At 42.1% G+C, this 19,766-nt stretch overlaps 1 long non-coding RNA gene across 1 annotated transcript in view; it reads left to right on the forward strand.

The window, feature by feature from the left end:
* The window catches only part of LOC142109070 (uncharacterized), a 109,804-nt gene that overhangs the window by 44,111 nt on the left and 45,927 nt on the right, over positions 1-19,766 (forward strand). The window contains exon 2 of the long non-coding RNA XR_012680270.1: positions 16,037-16,130. This is a non-coding gene — a long non-coding RNA (uncharacterized LOC142109070). The remainder of the gene's footprint in view (positions 1-16,036; positions 16,131-19,766) is intronic.

The raw sequence follows: 19,766 nt of genomic DNA on the forward strand, positions 1-19,766 counted from the left end.
GAGCATTCAGAAAGCAAAACAGGTCATTTGGAAACCTCATCAGAAGAAATCTCATGATACAGGAACATGTGTCAACACCAGTGAGCACTGTGGGGGTAGAGAGGGGCGTGAGGGCAAACGAGCAGACTGATGATGGAGACTAGGACGGAGTGAAAGAGGAGAAGTCACAGTAGCATCCAGGGAAACTGGCACAGAAGCATCCAGACAAGTCACAGAAGCATCCAGGGAGATGGGTGGGAGCATCTAATGGAGGGCTATAGGCAGGGAGAGGCCAGGGAGTGAAGTGCCAGAGGGGCAGTGGGAGGCAGGCCCAAGCCACGTCCTGTAGTAATAGGGACCATCAGAGCTGGGAGAGCTGTGGGTGAGAAGAGACAAAAACAGTAATCGGAGCATGGGGTAAGGCAGCAGGATGCTGGAGCAGTAGACAACAGGCCAGGAACATCTAAATGGAGAGAAGGCCCAATCTGCAACATGGAGTGGCAGCATCAGTCAGGACCAAAGCAGCAGGTGGCAGCGTCAGAACCGAAGCGTCGGGACCAGAGCAGCAGGCGGCAGCAGGACACTAGGTGGGATCAGAGCCGCAGGAAATCAGGCTTCAGGCAGCATGTAGGAGACAACAGCAGTGGAGGAGACTAGGACACCCGGAGAGAAGGCTCAAGCTGGGGCTGTAGTATAAACAGCAGACGATAAGAGGAAGAGGAAAGTGAGCCCATGAGTGGTGCAGATGATTGCAGGATCAGGCCGCAAAGTAGACATCTCCAGAGGTAGAATACGGGATCCAGATGGATATCGAATCTGGGCTCCATACAGGGGCGCACGGAGGATTGTCGGTGGGGGGAGGGGGGGTTTCTCCTGCCGACCCAAAAAAACCCCCCTAATAAGCGTCTGCGGCACCGCCGCGGACGCTTCTTTGACAGCGCCGCAGCTGCTGTATAGGACAGTGGCCACTTAGTTAGAGCAGGGGGGAGTTTCCAGAGACTCAGAAACCCCCCCTGCGTGCGCCACTGCCACCAGAGAGCTAGCAGGACATGTCTGTCCTGTGCAGGAAGCGGAACATCATATATATAGGAATATATAAGTATATTCCTTCCCACTGTGTTAATAGAACATGACTGCTAAGTTAAATATTATCTTTTCTCTTTTTCTACAGAACTATGGCGTAATGTTCTATGAATCCTTTATGTGTCAAGTTGTATTAATTATTGAGATCTAAATTTTATAGGAATGTTCTCAGTATAGCTGGTTCATGATAAAATTGTGCTGAACTGTCTTAAATTACCTTCAAATTACATAAGAACACATCTGGACATGAGAACAAATTTTATTGTGTATTTTAACTTTTAGATGCTGCACTACTGCCATCTACTGATGTTTTCATAAAGGGGTTTTGGGTGTTACATAACCGTTTCCTTGTACAGCAAGATGTTTAGGCACACCACCATTTTCTTTATGGGTTTTGTCTTAGTGACTGCTTTCTGCCAGATCACATAACTGGTCCAACTGGTCCTTGTAATGAGGTTACTATGCCTTCAGTATGTATTTTTTAATTCCCTTTGATTCCAGAATTTTAAGTTGTATCAATTCAAGGAATAATTATATTTTGTATGAATTGAGCATATAAAGTAGTACTATAGCTAAAAGCTGGTATGTGTTTTATGAATTGAGGAGTCCCTGGGCTAGATTTACTAAGCTGCGGGTTTGAAAAAGTGGGGATGTTGCCTATAGCAACCAATCAGATTCTAGCTTTCATTTATTTAATACCTTCTACAAAATGACAGCTACAATCTGATTGGTTGCTATAGGCAACATCCCCACTTTTTCAAACCCGCAGCTTAGTAAATCTAGCCCCCTGTGTATTGACAGAATGAATGTGATGACCTTATGATGTGGTAATATATGTGTACTTGTCTGGGATCGCTGCAAGAGAAATTTATTTTTTATAGTATATTTATATAGTTGCAATCATATTACGCAGCACTGTACAGAGGATATGTAGTCAATCACGTTAGTGACGGCCCCATAGGAGCTTACAATTTAAGTTTTCGACCATACACACACACTAGGGTCTATTTTGTCAGAAGCCAATTAATCTACCAGTATGCTTTTGGACTGTGGGAGGAAACCCACGCATACACAGGGAGAGCATACAAAAACCAGATAGGGCCCTGGTATTAGTTGAACCCACTGTGAAGCAGCAATTCTAACCATTTTGCCACCATGTTACCCATTTTATAGATATATAAATCAAAGTATTTGATATACAACTTCAACTACATGCAAATAAATACACACTCTCAGATACAGTCACAGACAGAAGAGGAGAAAAGAGTCAGGTAGGAACTAATTGAGCTCATTGATGGCTGGTCCCAGGGTAAGATTTTTTTAAAATCTTTTTCCATGTGTGAACCTTCTGAATGTCTCAAATGCAGATTCCAGAGTGAATTGAGGTTAATCAGGTTGGTCATCTTCAGGGGATTCAAAATATGTCTAAGATTCAAAGGCTGAAACATTCCTGGCATACATTTATTTTTCATTTTTCTGGTACACGTGCCTTTAGTTGGGAAATTATTACTTTAACTTTATTTTTAAATTATTCTAGCAGTGTATGCACAAGAATGAGTTTCTTACTGCAAAACGGGTGGCAGATAATAGTTAAGACCCGTCATATGGTAACCCAGCAGGATAAATGTGTATGCACTATGGAAAGCCTATGCTGGGTGACTTATAGACGCCCCTAGAAAACTGGCACAGTATTGGCAAGGGTTCGCTAAAGGAGATAACTGCAATAAGTTTATTTTAAGGTATCTTTAATATAAGAGAAATTACAATATCTACAATGTGCATTAAACAAGAGTTTTTGAGTAAGTATATTCCTTCATTTCTGTGTTGTGATCATTAATTTTTATTCTTAAGTTGTTTTTATGGTATTTTTTTGAATATTATAATTTACTTCTATATTTTTCAACATCACATTGGAGGGTAATTGAATTTTGCAATACTGTCAAATTATTTTTGGATGAATATTTCTGCTAAATATTTGTGAGGAACTAGTAAAATATTTAAGAGATTCTAGAATCCAAGAAAGTCTTAAAGGACTTCAATATATATATATATATATATATATATATATATATATATATATATATATTTATATATATAGATTGGAGCAGGGAAGGGGTATGATAGAGGTTTCCAATATATAAAGTATCGTAACAAGGTGAAGTAGAAAAGCATTGTAAAAAGAAGGGAGGTAGAGTAAGCCCCCCCCCCTCCCCCGGCCACAAAAAAAAAACAACAACAAAAAAAATAGTTTTGAAAAAAAAAAAAAAATTTACAAAAAAAACCAACGTTGGCGCGAGGGCCCGGGCCGGGCCCCCTGGCATGCCCAGGCCCGGGTAATTAGTACCCGCTCCCCCCCCTCTCGGCGGCCCTGTTTAGGATAAATATGAGTGAGAATTAGCTTATTAAAAGGGTAGATAGGTGCAATAGTCTTCCAGCAGAGGTGTTAAAGGATAATAGGGTAGGGGAATTCAAGCATACTTGGGAGAGACATAATGCTATCCTAAATTTAAAGGCTTTAGACTGTATGTGCTGTCCCACTCTATGTATAGTCACTGTGTTTTGACAAGAGACTTTATTGACTATGCAAGTGTTAATTGCACAAGTTATATCTGCCAAAGAAGATGAAAAAGTATGTTTTTGAAGAGGGGAGCAGGGCAGGATAATTATTGCTAATAATGGCACAATTTTTTTTTTTACTAATTGTAATCTTAGATTATATAAAATAAATAACATATAATTCTCCTTCATAAAGATCAAATTGTTAAACCTGTGTGCTTCAAATGAACCCATATCTCACCCCATTACTCAGTCGTCGTCTGCTGATATTGGTTTGGAATCTGATAAACATGCATTTCTTCTCGGCTCTACAACTCTCATTAGGGACTGTGACTGGATCACTTATAAATAAATTACAGTATAAATTTATTTCAATTAGTGGCGCAGTGCACAGATATGTATCATTGCAAATGTTCTGATTTTTTTTATTGGAAATGTACTTATGTCTGATGTAGTAGGCCCTGTTGGAGGAAATTTGTTTTCGTAAGAAAGGAAAAACGGAAATCACATGCTAATTAAGTCTTTTCATCTGTGAGTGACAATGTTTAGCCTGAATACACAGCAGGGGTTACCTTTTATCCTGTGTAGTGTGGCCTGTTAAAAAAATAGAGGATTATTTGAATAATGAAATAGGAAGTGATTTAGAAAATCACAGATTGATGTGAAGTTTGTTAAATTTAAGTTACATTAAATCCAAGTTTAGAGACAATATAACATGCTGATCCTAAACATAGGATATAATATATTTTAGACTTTGTGGTGCCAGCTGGGATCAGGGAGCTGGATTACCCCGTGCCAACATGTATGTCAGAAACAGTATATAAAGCTGTATTTTGTATTTTAACTGTATTATACCATCTGGAGTTCTGGAAGATCACTAGTACCTCTAGCTATTGTGTAACTAAGGACCCTTTCTGAGCAAATAAGCATCACTGCTTCAAGATCCTGCTTTGACCCCCTACTTACCTGCTGTAATTGCTGTGACCTATAGGTTAGACCACTCTAATCCATTATCAGGCTGTTCTGAGGTTGGGACCCAGAATCTTGTACCAATACTCCGCCCACTACCCTACAGCATTGTCCAGCAAGGGGGTGCACTAGAGTTACCCAGAATGAAGCGTGTCTAGGTGCCGGTGAAGGAGCCTAGTGGTGACAGCAGGGCCCCACTATAGAGTTTAGAGGGGGTGCATTTGGAATAAAGAAAGGGGATGGTGGCAAGGCAGGACCAGCCAATCCCCAGCACCATGACAGGGTGGCATAGAAGGTCCATCCTTTCACAGGGACAGATTTATTGTGTAAAATAATTTGTAATATTTATTGGTTTCCTGAAGTTATAGTTAGATAATTGGATGAAGGTGGTAATCTCTAATTTATGTACACTAATATCGGTTGCAATGCTATTAGTACACAATTGTAAGGACCCGCGAGGAGAAGTGCCTCACAGGGTGACTAACTCCTGGTGCCTAGGAACTTACCACGATTCGCGTGGATGACTGAACCCTACCTCTGTCCCAGATCGGGAAGCTCGCTGGTATCGCCCTAGGAAGAGAAACGGAGAATTAACCCAGACCTATCAGGAAAGGGCTGTCCGAGACCACGGCAATGAACACAGACACTCTTGGTCAAGCTCACTTGCCGCCTTCTCGCTTTGCTCTTGCCAAGGCGCAGGGGACTACAGGCACTTGAGACCAGGAACAGTCCCGCCTCAAGTACCTCGAACACCTCTCGGTGAGGGCCTAACCAAAACAGGGAATTAAGCATTATACTCACCAGGACACTCCCACTTCCGGTCCTGTTCTCCTGCTCCTCCCCAACACCTGCGGATGATAAGGAACACATAGCCTCCCTCTGCGCTATCAGTGAGACTAAGGTATACACCCATGACACTAAAATAACTACAACCAGTGACCCGACCCTAACAACTCTCTAATGGTCGGCAACGCAACTAGGTTAAACAACTAAAACACTAACTAGGTGTGGTGTACTAACGGGAACTACTCACTATACACTACGGGGAACACCAGCCGGTGTGCACAGACTACTGCGGAGGGCGGTTCCTAACCCCCTCACCCAGGTCGTACCAAGAAGACGGTCTTCTTACTATGGGATCATCCACGGATCCTAAGGACCGGCTGCACAAGGCCCGACTGAGGCTCACTGGAACAGCACACTAACCTGGGAGTCGACTGCAGCACGGAACAGCCGATCGTAACTGAACTGCCCGACTGCCTCCACCCAGTTATCGAACACATGTCCTTCCACCTGGAACCGCCAGAGAACCTGCACGGAACTCAGGCTTGGGACACCCAACCAGAACCACGGGCCGACCCTGGAACTGAACCAAGCTGTGCTGCACTGCCACTGACTCACTCAGTCACCCACTCTGGAAACCAGCGTAAACCCAGGGACCTATGGGATGGGAAGAATACGTGTGCTCTCCCCTAGCTATGTGTACAAGCTGGTAACTACACTTATCCCCACAGTGCAGGTTAGTACAGGACAACAACAAGTACAAGAGCCTACCTTTAATGGGGGCCTGACTTCTTGCAGCTGGAAACAAATATGTAGCACACCAAAAATACAGTATACAAGCAATACTCGTCGCACAGACAGAATAAAAACAGTAATCCAGTATTTTGCAAGCTACTCACCAGAGTACACAGCTGCTAGCCAACCAGCCGGTTGCTACAGCACCAACAGGAGCCTTCTGCTCTACTGTACCTCACTCATCTCAGTGTACTCACCTCACTCTCACGGGACCACGCCCTACACTACTCAGGGCTCTCACGCCTCTGATACACAAGGATCTATGCCCTCCTAGCTTGGCCTCTAACTAGGGCCTTGTGCCCTGTCTCCCAGGGGACACTAGCCCCTGCCTAACTAGGCCTTGTGGCCTTCCTCACTATGGCCTCTAGGCCACTAACTAACTATAAGGGCCTTGTGCCCTTAATACACTATGGGCTTATAGCCCCCTAACTAACTAAACTAGGTCCTTGTGCCCTTTTATCTCCTTGGGCTATCAGCCCTCTAACTGCTGGGGCCTAGTGCCCAACTCCCTGGGCCTTGTGCCCCTAACTTAATGCTCACGGGCCTTGTGCCTGACCGTGGCCACGGGCCTAGTGCCCAAATTTGAAGTGTGTGTTACGGGCGGGGGCCCGGTAGAGGTGGTGCCCCATAAGGGCCTTACCTGCTTCCTGGTCTTCGGGGAGCTTCTCCTGGCTCCTTCCCCTACTGCCGCCGCCTCCACGCTCAGGTCTTAAACCCGCCGGTCTTCAGGCAACAGAGGCGCTCTTAGCCCTGACAAGGGCTCTCTGCCGCCGCTGACGATCTCAGCCGGTTTCTGTACTTCTTTACTTGAACACGCAGCTCTCCGTGGGACATCCTCTCTTTTCACTCTCCGCCGTCGGACTGAAAATGTCGGCGCGCACATCGGCTTAAATGGTCAGCGGCGCACTGACGTCATCATGTAGCATTGACGCGATGCTACGCGATGACGTGGCAGACACGGATTGGCCCGCCGCCGCGCTGCAAATTCAAATGGCCGGGAGATGAGCCCTGATTGGCTCACCTTTCTGGCTGGACCGAGGGGACCACCGCCCGAGGAACGACGACGGCCCCGATCAGGTAAGTCCCCCACACAATCGTACAATTATCTTTAGCAAATAACAACTTGAAGATAAGTTTAATCTATTTATTTATACTAATATAAAATATAATGTGGTGAAGAAGGTAATTAACATTTCCAATATGTTAATTACATCGAGTTTGGTCTCATGCTGTTCGCAATCGGATGAGAACGGTGCCGGTAGTATTTATGAAGCATTCACTCATTGCGAATATAAGGTATAACTAATATTACTTTTCCTACATCAAATAGCAACTCCAGAAATGCTATAAAAGAACCAATTTTTACATGTGTGGCCAGGAAGAACACCTGGCTACACATGGATAGATGACCCCCACCTCAAGGAACAATGACCAGAGAAATCAGCCAATGGGGCGTCTAATTCTTGGGAGGTCATGACCCAGAGACCTATGGATATGGACCTTAATAATGTATCTGTGTATCTTTGTGATGTCACTGCTTTCTATGACTGCACAGTGTATAAATTGTACATCTCTGGCTTTGGAAACCAGAGAGTTCTTATTATAGCTTGCTGACGGTGCCGTTCACACATATATAAAACTCTGTTGGTTTGGAACCACAGCAATCGCATCAGAAAATCTTTATTTCATACGATACAATGGACATATCACTGACAAGGTAACTGAGTAACTGAGAAAGCATTTCATGTACCCTTAAACGTGATCTTTATGATTACAAAATTAGACTAAGGGGTATATTCACTAAGCAGTGGTTGCCATCATTTTTTAAAAAGACAATGTAATAAAGACAAATGGCCTGAGTCATTAAGGAGAGCAAAACATAAAAAAAGGAGTAAAATTTGCACCTGGGCAAAACCATGTTGCATTGGAGGGGGAGGTAAATTTAAAATGTGTGGACAGATTTATAGTTGGAATAGGACATGTCCTAGATCAACTTTAAATTTCAGTGTAATAATAAAGCTATCAAGTATTTGTGTGCTACATAAAAAAACAGCCAGTATTTAACTTATGTGCAAAATAATAAACTGATTTGCACCCCTTCAATTGTAACATGGTTTGTCCCAGAGAACATTTACTCCTTTTTTGCCTTAATGACTCAGGCCCAAAGCCTGTTGGGTTTTTAAGAAAAATAACCACCGCTTAGTAAATATACTCCTAAGTGTTTACACTTTTCTGTGATGAAAAGGGATAGTTTTGCTTTGAGAGTTTTAACACAGAAATCATCTTCAAATATTGTTTTTACAATTATTGCATTTAAGTTACCTCTCCCCTCACTGCACCAAGGATAGATCCTAAAGACACAAACATTTACACAATACCAATATTAATTTCTATGATCGATGGTACTTGTTTGCAAAAATGAAAGTGGAGTCCTTGTATCTGAATATACTGTTTGTTCCCAGCACAAAGTAGTTGAGAGTGATGACTTACCATCTAGTTAGCACAAGTGCCAGAGCTTATGACCATGACACATTCTCGCGAGTTTGCAAAAAATACTTCAGTGAACATGTTTATAGAGTCCAGATATGCCTTTGTTGTTCATGACTATAGACCAGTCTTCAAACAAGGTTACTATACAAATAATTCTAAAAAAGGTATTTATGGAGAGCAATCATTAAATGTTAATATGTTTCCTTCTGAGCTAGCTATCAATAATTGTGCAGCTTAATCCTCTCTAAGTGATGATGTCTCCTAAGGAAATGCATTGGTAGGCAATTCTATTAAGACTGCGGCCGTATCTGGGATGTAAAGAAATAGCAAAAAAACACAAAACAGATAGGGCCTGAGTCATTAAGGAACATAGCTGCCGATTTTGTGTGTATTGTCCGCAAAATCACTCGGCGGATGCTCGGAACCGTAATATACGCAACAGAACACAGCTACGTGCAAGTCATCTTGGAACGCAAACGACACTTACTGCAGCCTGCGATTTCGGGGAGGGAACAGGGTGGACAATGGGCAGAAGCACTTAGGCAAGGTACAGCAGGGGCGTTCCCGTGCAGACACATCCAAATCAAACTCACAGAAGTACGCCGGTTTTCTGACATATCTCTTGCTCCAGCTAAAACTTTAGTTTAAGTGCCAATTACTAGTACTGACGGCTGAGTATGTACGCTAAAACATGTGTTTGCTATCAGGAGCAACTGTAAAAATGTTTGTTATGTACAGTAAACATTAAGAACACCCTAATAAATGTTTTTCAAGAAATAAAACAAAACAAAAAGCAACAATACAAAAAAATTCCATATGTAGTCACAAACTGACTATAATATTGACATGTAACATTAATTGAATATACATATACAGTATATATATATATATATATATATATATATATATCTTTTGAGATTTTATATTCCACATAGACATTGAACGTATCCTGCAGTGTCTGATCCAGTAGAGCAGAGTAAACCTACACCCGTAGTCATCACCACACGCATCTTGAGAGCTGATCCTTGTTGACTACGGGAGTATGCAGAGCCAACGCACGATGCGCTCAGTAAACATGCTTTAATGACTCAGGCCCATAGACTTTATTTGCAATACTGCCTGATTCTTCTCTTGCCACTGTAGAGGATCTTGCTGCACTCCAAAATAAAGCCCTTGAGCTTGAAAATGCTACACTGAGGTCTGTTTGTTGTACTTTGAAAATTGAAAACCTTTGTAAATGACCAAAAGGATGTCTAGTGCTCAAAGGGAGAATTCAAATCCCCACGATGTGCCTCTTGAACGGATATGAAAGGACTCCGTGGAGCTGTAACTTCATGGCTTTTTCCTCGCACCCCGTAGAGGTGCACAAGAAAATGAGCGATGTTCATGAACCATAGCACATCATAGAGAATTGCATTTCTCCTAAGGGTCAGGCACCCGCAAATTGCTTGCATGCAACATGGGATGGCACACAGGAGTAAAGGAAGGATGGTTTATTTTGTGTTGTGAACCAGGATTTGTGAACCCTGATTGGGTTGCACTGAGTTCACAAAAATATTGTCAAACTTGTCCTATATGTCAGACAATATTGGTCTTTTAATAATAATCAATACTTTCATCCACCAATCTAGGAGGTATCTCATGTGTGCAAGATATAGCAAATTTTAGGAACCTTCCTGTATGCAGTGCCTTATACATTTGTCTGTGTTTATCCTGACAGTTTATTGTGGACATGTGTAAAACAGGGTAATAAATTAGAATAGAGAGTGTTCATGAGACTAACTAATGCCAACACTACCATTAGTTGAGCCTACATGATTGCTTAGGGTGGCAATGATTAAAGGTCACTCATTCAGTGTTGTAATGTCTCTACAGAGCGCCAGGCATTGACATGGCTGAGAAGCAGCCAACAGCTCCTTACCTGTCAAGCTGTTGGCTGCTGCTCCCTAAAGTCAATAGGCTGGGACAATGGCGATGAGATGTAACTGTCCAGCACCTCTCCCCCAGACTCAAGGGTGCAGCGTATGTCACCCCCACTCCTTTCTGTCTGCTAAAAGCAGTGTCTATGAGGGGCAGGGGGGGTGCCGCATCCAAGTGTGGTGCCCCTTACACTTCGGCTGGTCCTGTACCAACCATTTAAGTTTCAAGCACAGTAGGTAAGCGTTTCTGGGATGTATTTAAAATATTGTGTGCACATTTTTTAAAGAGCACAACATTTAAGCATTATTCAAGAGTTGAACAGGAGGGAAACATGGGAATGTAGATTGCAAAACAGATACAATGGAAGCTGTTATGTGAGCTATGCTTAATATAATGGCTAAAAACAGCCAAAGGGATGTACATATGATTTGCTTGCAAAGTAATGGGGAAAATGCAGTTGAAAAGCAACATCTGAGAACCACCAGAAACATTCTTCATCTGAAACACCAACAATTGCAGTCTCCATCTCACTGACATGGACAATGTAATTTCCTGATTTCATTTTTCCCTCCTTTCTTTTGTTTATATGTATTTCCCTTGGACCCTTGTCACTCATTGTGTAATACCCTGCAAATCACAGGTATATTGCTGTATGCAATAATTCAGAAAACTACAGTTCCCCAGAGTGTCTCTGGGAAGTAAAATGCAAATTGCATCTGCCATTTTTTGGATGGGCAAACTGCAGTGAATGAACTAGAAGGTTTCAGAAGATTCTTGGGAAAGAGGGGAGGAGCCAAAAAACGGACTGGCTAGAGAGAGAAGTGATGTGTGACTGCTGGCTGAACTATTGAAGGATCTTCCCACCAAGAGGCACTGAATCTATGGCTGAATTGTTGTCCTGAGGGATGTTTGCAGCCAGCCCAGAAAGAAGAACCTTTGCAGTATAGGAAAAGACCTAACTTGCCACTGCCCATGAGATGTTAGCAGGACTTATATGAAGACAGATAAGTTTCTTTTGCTTTGCTATGTTCAAGTTATTTTAATGAGACATCAAACTGTGTTCTGAAATCCTCTAACTGGGACTGTAATATTGCTATTGAGAGGAGTTATAGCACTGGCTAAAGGAAGAGTTTTTTCCAGCCAAATCTGCTGTATTTAAAGTTATCTGCAAGCTGACTGGGACATAGAGAGCAATAATTTCCAAGAGTTTGTCTATAGTTCATCAAAAGTTTGATTCTATTGTGAAACTGCTTAAAATGGTCACTGATGAGAGAATTGCAAGTTGCTTAGCCCTACAGTTGCTGGGAAACAGCTGATTATTCCATTAGACGGATTGCTAAATGGACATTGTCCTTTGCACTGGAAATCATTTATTGTGCAGAATTGCTGTTGTTTACAGAGCTCAGGAGTCACATATGTGTCAAGTTGACTACTGATTTCACCTTGTTCAAGTAAATAAGCTTCATGTGTCAGCTGAAACTTTGCTCAAACCTGTTGATTATAATTTACCCCCTTGGGTTCTGTATATCATACAGTGAACTAGAATGCAACTAATCTGAACCAGCTGGATTACTTCTTGTTGCATCTCTGACGATTTTTGTGCGATAAGTATGATCTGTATAATTGCACTAAAAGTATTGTGATTGATTGGTCTATATTATCTGCTGCTGCAGCATTAATGTAATGGTCTGATTAACTTGTATCAAGTGGTTGTCGCCTAAAGTATCTATCCAGTGAAATCCATTTCACTGATGCACAGTGCCTAAGTTTAAAGTGGGATATATATTTATTCAGTGACCTATGTGTTGTGTCGATTTATGTTTGCATATTGTTGAACCAAGATTTCTAAAATGTTATTTATTTTGTGACATGTTCAATAACATTGCATATTGATGGTATAGTGCTATTACTTTTCTACACTACCACTACTTATCTGCTGCTGTAGTAAAGACTGTGGTAATGCCAAAAGCAAAGAGAATAAACCCACGAGTTTATGCAGATTAAGCCCAGTGTTTCTTGTTTTATGCCAACACTACTGGAGGGACCTTTGCCTCTTTACTATACCACCAGGCTTGTAGAATCCTTCCTTACACTACTTTTGGGGTGCCAACCATCTGCCCCGTTGCAATTGTTAAACCCTATTAATTCCCCACATGTCTTTATGGCATTATTCTTAGAATTATAACACCCTCTTTTCCCCTGCCCACCTTTTTTACACCTCTTTATCCATATTTGCCCCCTTACGTACTATCCAGATATGTAACTCCTGCTCCTGTGTGTTGTTTAGCACTTGGATTACGCCAGCAATTCCTGCAGTATTTTTCTGCCTATCTTCCTCATTTCTTACCTTCTGACATGCCATCATCTTGTGCGATTTCAAAACCCAATTGATATATGGCACTTTCTTTCAACCTCCAAACTATTCTTTCTAACGCTGTCTCTCATCCTGTGGATCGTCTCTTTTACATATCATGATGACCACTGCTGAGCTTGTTTTCTGGACACTTTGGTCCATTTCTGATTTCTTTAGCATTCCTTTCCCTCTCTATGACCTCTCTAGTTCTCCTACACCACTTTAACCTGTTTACACTGTAACTCATATTCTCAGAAACTTTCTTTTTATTAATTGTCACGTGATCTGGCAGGTCCAGGATACCACTTACTCAATTTTTTACTTAACTTTCCTTAATGAATCAGGCCCTATGTGCAGGATAGTGTTTCTGTCAGCACCTACAGGCAGACAGAGAACCCTTCCCAGCCGTTCTGCCTGTGTTTTAAACACAGTTAGAGCAGCCGATCAGCATACTCTGACTGCCTGTATGTGCCGACAGCGACACTGACCTGCACATAGTGTATAGCCACCGGGAGCCCATGGTGAGAAGTTAAAAAGGGGGGTGGAGCCTAAATGGCTCCCCCTAAAAAAACAATCTAGATCCGCCCCTTTCCAGAGCTAATACAAAATAAGGGGTTTTGCCCTTATGTATAGAATAAATAATGTCAATTGTTCATCTAATATTGAGGCTTCTCAGCCAGGGACAAATCCGACTTGGTCAGGGTAAATTATTTAAGGGAAAAGAACTTTCAACCTGTTAGCCAGTACCTTTGCAAATATTTAGTCCATATTCAATAGTGAAATACATCTGTAATATGTACAATATATGGGGTCTCTTCCTACTTTTGGTATGACAACGTAATGATCACTCTAAGGAGGATTGATTCCTAGTGTTAGTCAAGATTGATGCTGGCTGGCCTAAGGTGCAGAGTCCAATGAGCCCCCCGATTTTCATCAAGAATGGTATGAGTTTTGCTGCCAGGAACTCACAGGTCACCGCCCTCTGACCTGCCCCAAGGCCTAACACAGAAGTGGGAGCGATGCCAACAGAGGCGAGGTAGGATCCCGAAGGTGAGAAAGCAAACCAGGAACTGGTACACAAGGGGTTAATATATCTATGTCTATATCTATATATACTTATATCTATCTATCTATCTATATCTATATATATAAATATATATAAGTGACTTCCCTTTATGGAACAACAACCCCTTTTTCTAGTATCTGTGAATATACGAATTGCACACTAGATGGCGATAGATAAAAGCAGTAATCACAATGCTTTGGAAATTTCGATTTAATGAAGAGATTGCAAGTTTGATTTTACAAATCTCAGCTGCATATGGCAATCCTAACAATAATATATATATATATATATATATATATATATATATATATATATAAGGCTAATGGTGCTCCTCACCTTTATAAATACACTAACAAAACACACAAATTTGGTAAAATGTTTGCAAATGACTCTTGTGTGTGCTGCAAGTATTTTAAAATGGTATTTTATAAAAAATACAAATAAATTATTTGTCACGTTCAACTTTATCTGGCAATATCTAGAGTACAGCAATCTGTCAACATGAAAATCAAAATTATTGGTGGCATGGAAAAGGGGAAATTGGTAAAAGACACTTAAAAAATGTGGTATATAAAGAAATATTTGTGAAATAGGAATTGTGCTAAGTTCTTTTTTTCAGGTTCATTCAATATGCATCTCTGTATTCTGTATGTTATTGTTTAAGTGGATACAGCTTTTGTCACAATAAATTTCCACCGTTGGACCAGAAGTGCAAGACAGACATCTATTTATGCTAGTAAAGATTAAAGCTAAGATGGGTTAGAGGTAAGCACTACAGTTTTTGCCAAAATTTACTTTGGGTATCTTGAGTTTTGCCAGTAGGTAGCCAACTGGCAGGGCATGCTGAGACTTGTAGTTTCACAACACCTGGTGAGCCACAGTTTGGCTAAGCCTGCTCTACATAGTTCACAAGGTAGATGTACAGTATATGATGCATATAAAGGAGTTAGATTAATGGTATGACTGTCAAGGTATTGTTCTCTAATGTGTATATTTTATACATATCCTATAAGTAAAACTATTTGGTGTTTTATCTCCTTGCCAACTCAGTAAATTTGTAACTGTGGACATTTTGGGCAGCACGGTGGCGTAGTGGTTAGCACTTCTGCCTCACAGCACTGGGGTCATGAGTTCAATTCCCGACCATGGCCTTATCTGTGAGGAGTTTGTATGTTCTCCCCGTGTTTGCGTGGGTTTCCTCCGGGTGCTCCGGTTTCCTCCCACACTCCAAAAACATACTGGTAGGTTAATTGGCTGCTAACAAATTGACCCTAGTCTGTCTGTTTGTCTGTCTGTCTGTGTATGTTAAGGAATTTAGACTGTAAACCCCAATCAGTCAGGGACTGATGTGAATGAGTTCTCTGTACAGCGCTGCAGAACTAGTGCGCTATATAAATAAATGGTGATGATGATGATGATGATGAATTTGAAAAAAGGCTTAACATTTATTAATTTAAAGGGTCATTAGACCAGATAACAAAGTTGGCTCGTCCAAATATATATATATATATATATATATTAATGTCCAAACAAGACTGTAAACTGGTGCTCTTCCGGGCCATAGCAGCCCTTGATAAAGGTGCCACAAGAGTACCGAAACGGCCGCTGGGTATTTTATGACATACACTATCATGAGCTCTGTTCCATCAGCACCAGCACAAGATTAATATAGTTTGTATATTTTTAAATAAATATGCTGCTGAATTGTCTTCTGTTGACTTGCTTCTATGGATGGTATAAGGAACAGCTTCATTGTGGACTTTAAAAGCAATTATAAAGTTTATACTTAAATGGAGTGCTGCTTTCCAGTCTTGTTTGGACATCAATTTATGTGCAATTTATTGAACCTGGTCCCCACTATTAAGTATTTGGAGGCGAAATGCAGCTCATACTGACACACACATATATATATATATATATATATATATATTACTCCCTGTTGGTGTAATGGTCTAGCGTCCGAATACTTTTGCCCCCATATATAGAAATGCTCCCGTAGTGTGACAAAATTGGATATATTTGACATTATATTTTCATTTTAGTGCAAGCTAATGTTATCAGTCCAGAGGTGGCAGATTGTCTGTGTTCTTCAATGGAAAAATGACCTGAAGTCTAAGAAAATATTTTCCCCCAATGGTAACAACTTTATCTGTATGTTCTGCTATGATGAGCTCTTGAGATGTTTATGTATTTATATATTTTTCAAATTACTAGTAACTTTATTATATAAACCAATATGTACTTTAGATATAGTGGTCTTTTATGATATATATTTTTACACTTCCCCTAGAGAATTTCTTGCTATGGTGTCTGTTTAAAAAACTGTCACTGATATAGTACAATAGACCTTTGGTGACTCTCTAACGCCTATTAGTATAGTAGCCCTATGCCTGTTGTGAGCATTTCCTCTCATGGCCTGTCTGTGATTTCCCACTTACAACAAAGACATGGGGGTAAATGTATCAAGCTGAGAGTTTTCCGGCTGGTTTGGAAAACCAATCAGATTCTAGCTGTCATTTATTTAGTACATTCCACAAAATGACAGCTAGAATCTGATTGGTTACGATAGGCAACATCTCCACTTTTCAAACCCGCCGGATAACTCCCAGCTTGATACATTTACCCCATGTTCTTATTAGAGATGAGCGCACTCGGATTTATGAAATCCGAGCCCACCCGAACGTTGCCGATCCGAGTCGGATCCGAGATCGATCCGGGTATTGGCGCCAAATTTAAATCTGAAACTGAGGCTCTGACTCATAATCCCGTTGTCGGATCTCGCTATACTCGGATCCTATAAATTCCCCGCTAGTCGCCGCCATCTTCACTCGGGCATTGATCAGGGTAGAGGGAGGGTGTGTTAGGTGGTCCTCTGTCCTGCTATATCTCGTGCTGTTCAGTTCTGTTCAGTTCAGTTCTGTGCTGTGCTGTGCTGTGCTCAGTCCAGTGGTGCTGTGTCCTGTGCTCTGTCCTTCTGAGGTCAGTGGTGCTGCTGGGTCCTGTGCTGTGTCCTGTTCAGTCCAGTGATGCTGTGTCCTGTGCTCTGTGCTTCTAAGGGCATAGTTATTTCCCCATTATTCCCAAGTTTTTAAAAAATAAAAAAAAAGTTATAAAAAAAATTAAAATAAAATTTTTTTAAAAAAAATGATTATAACCAAATTTGCAAAACCAATCCAGCAGTATAAGTCCATTGGTACTGCAATATTACCAAGTTCACACATTCTGCAGTATCTTGTGCTACATATAATGTAGACCAAAAATTTGGAGGATAAAGTAGGGAAAGATCAAGACCCACTTCCTCCTAATGCTGAAGCTGCTGCCACTAGTCATGACATAGACGATGAAATGCCATCAACGTCGTCTTCCAAGCCCGATGCCCAATCTCGTAGTACCGGGCATGTAAAATCCAAAAAGCCCAAGTTAAGAAAAAGTAGCAAAAAGAGAAACTTAAAATCATCTGAGGAGAAACGTAAAGTTGGCAATATGCCATTTACGACACGTAGTGGCAAGGAACGGCTTAGGCCCTGGCCCGTGTTCATGACTAGCGGTCCAGCTTCACCCAAGGATCTAAGCCCTCCTCCTCCCCAACTACAAAAAATTTAAGAGAGTTATGCTGTCAGCAACAACAACAAAACAGCAAAGAACTCTGCCTTCTAAACAGATGACATCACAAATCCCCAAGGCGAGTCCAAGGGTGTTGTTGGTTGTGAACCCTGACCTTCCCATCACTGTACGGGAAGAGGTGACTCCATCCAGCATTTGCAGCACGCCCTCTGCATATGCTGGAAGGATCACCCACAGTCCAGTTACAGATTTGGCTAATGAAGGTGTGAATGTTGTACACCGGGAGGAGGATATTGATGTAGCTGCCGCTGAGGAGGATGTTGATGATTATGATGCAGACAGATACCAAATTACCTTTCTCAATTTCTATTTATATTCTAGATTATATAACGGCTGAATAGTTTTCTGTTTTACTCCTAGTGGAGACGGGATCTGATGCAGACAGATACCAAACTGCCTTTGTCCATTTCTTTGTATATTTGAATTTCTAGTTCTACAGTCTATGCAGGCTGCTTTATTTATATTCAACTACAAGTGTAGGGCAGGGGGGGGGGGGGGGAGCATAGATAGCCACCAAAGTAACGTGGTCCATTTAATTACACTTTCTAGCTCCACAGTCTGTGCAGCCTGCTTTTTTTATCTTCAAAGTATTTATATTTACAAGCCTTGCAATCTAAATTAACTAGAGGTAGTGACGTGGTAGAACTCCAAAAGGCAGTTTGGAAGCCCCTGTACAAACTGGCTCTATTTTTTAACTGAGTTGTCCCCCCTCCAGTGTGTACTCGGAAAGAGTTTTTAGTGCAGCGGGGAACCTGGTCAGTGAGCGGCGAAGGAGGTTGCTTCCTCACAACGTTGAAAAAATGATGTTTATAAAAATGAATAATCAATTCCTCAATGAAGTACAGCACTGCCCTCCAGACAGTACAGAGGGACTGTGGTTGTGGAGTCCAGCGGGGACGAATTGATAATGTGTGAGGAGGAGGAAGTACACACTGTAGGGGGAGAGGAATCAGAGGTTGAGGATGAGGACGACATCTTTCCTCAGTAGAGCCTGTTTAGTTTGTACTGGGAGAGATGAATTGTTTTATTGGTGTGGGGGCCCAAACAAACCAATCATTTCAGCCAAAGTTGTTTGGTAGGCCCTGTCGCTGAAATGATTGGTTTGTTAAAGTGTGCATGTCCTATTTCAACAACATAAGGGTGGGTGTGAGGGCCCAAGGACAATTCCATCTTGGAACTTTTTTTTTTGCATTATATGACCAATCAACAGTCGTTTGCCATGTTCAAAAAATAAAACCAAATTTAAACAAATTCAAGAAATTAAACCAAAAGTAAAATGCCCTGTCATAATTTAATAAATAGGCTCCTATATGCACCAGGCCACATACAGGGTTAAGCAGTGGTGGGATTCAGCCAGTTCGCACCGGTTCTATAGAACCGATTCCTAAAATACTTGCTGTTCGGCAGAACCGTTTGCTGGCCTGCTGTGCGGCTGCTTTAAATTTTTACACCTTGTGCACTGCAGCTTGCCCTGCTGGCCTGGACAACGATCCCAAATCAGTTTAATAGCTCACACCGGCCTGGCTCTGCTGTTCTAAGCTGTGCAGGGCTGTCCAGGCTGTCAGTCATCATGTAAGCCCCACCCTGCCTCCCTTGTTCTTTGCAATGATTGGTTAGCTCCCCCTACACGTGTCCTGAACGCACAACAGACTGTGCAGAGGAGAGATGCGAGAAGAAGATCCAGCCCAGGGCGGAGGCTGCGGAGCCACCATCAGCCATCACGCGGCAGCGCAGAAGAGCAGAGCAGACAGGCAGCCCGGGCCGGGAGTACGGACATTACTGGGTCACTCACCGTCGCCGACCGTCGGCATCTGGGGTGAGTAACCGTGATGATGCTGATGTGCTGAGCCTGTCACTGCAGTGTTTAATGTGGCAAGAGAGTGGAAGGGCGGCTGAAGGCTGCTGCTAGCTTGCTGAGGAGGAGAAGGTTAGCTCAGGGGCTGCCAGGTAGCTGCACAAATTGGGGAGAGACTGAGAGGGAAGCCAGTATGGCTGGGCTGGTTGCTGGGCTGGCTGAGGGCTGGTCAGAGAGGAGCCATTTTAATTAGCCTGTAGTGGTGGGGGTGGGAGGGGGGAATCAAAATGGCGCAGTAGTATGATGAAGATTCTTCATGCTGCCATGGGACCATGACTTCTGTACTTAGAGTG

This window comes from Mixophyes fleayi, chromosome 12 (assembly GCF_038048845.1).
Source record: "Mixophyes fleayi isolate aMixFle1 chromosome 12, aMixFle1.hap1, whole genome shotgun sequence".
In the NCBI taxonomy this organism is placed as follows: domain Eukaryota; kingdom Metazoa; phylum Chordata; class Amphibia; order Anura; family Limnodynastidae; genus Mixophyes; species Mixophyes fleayi.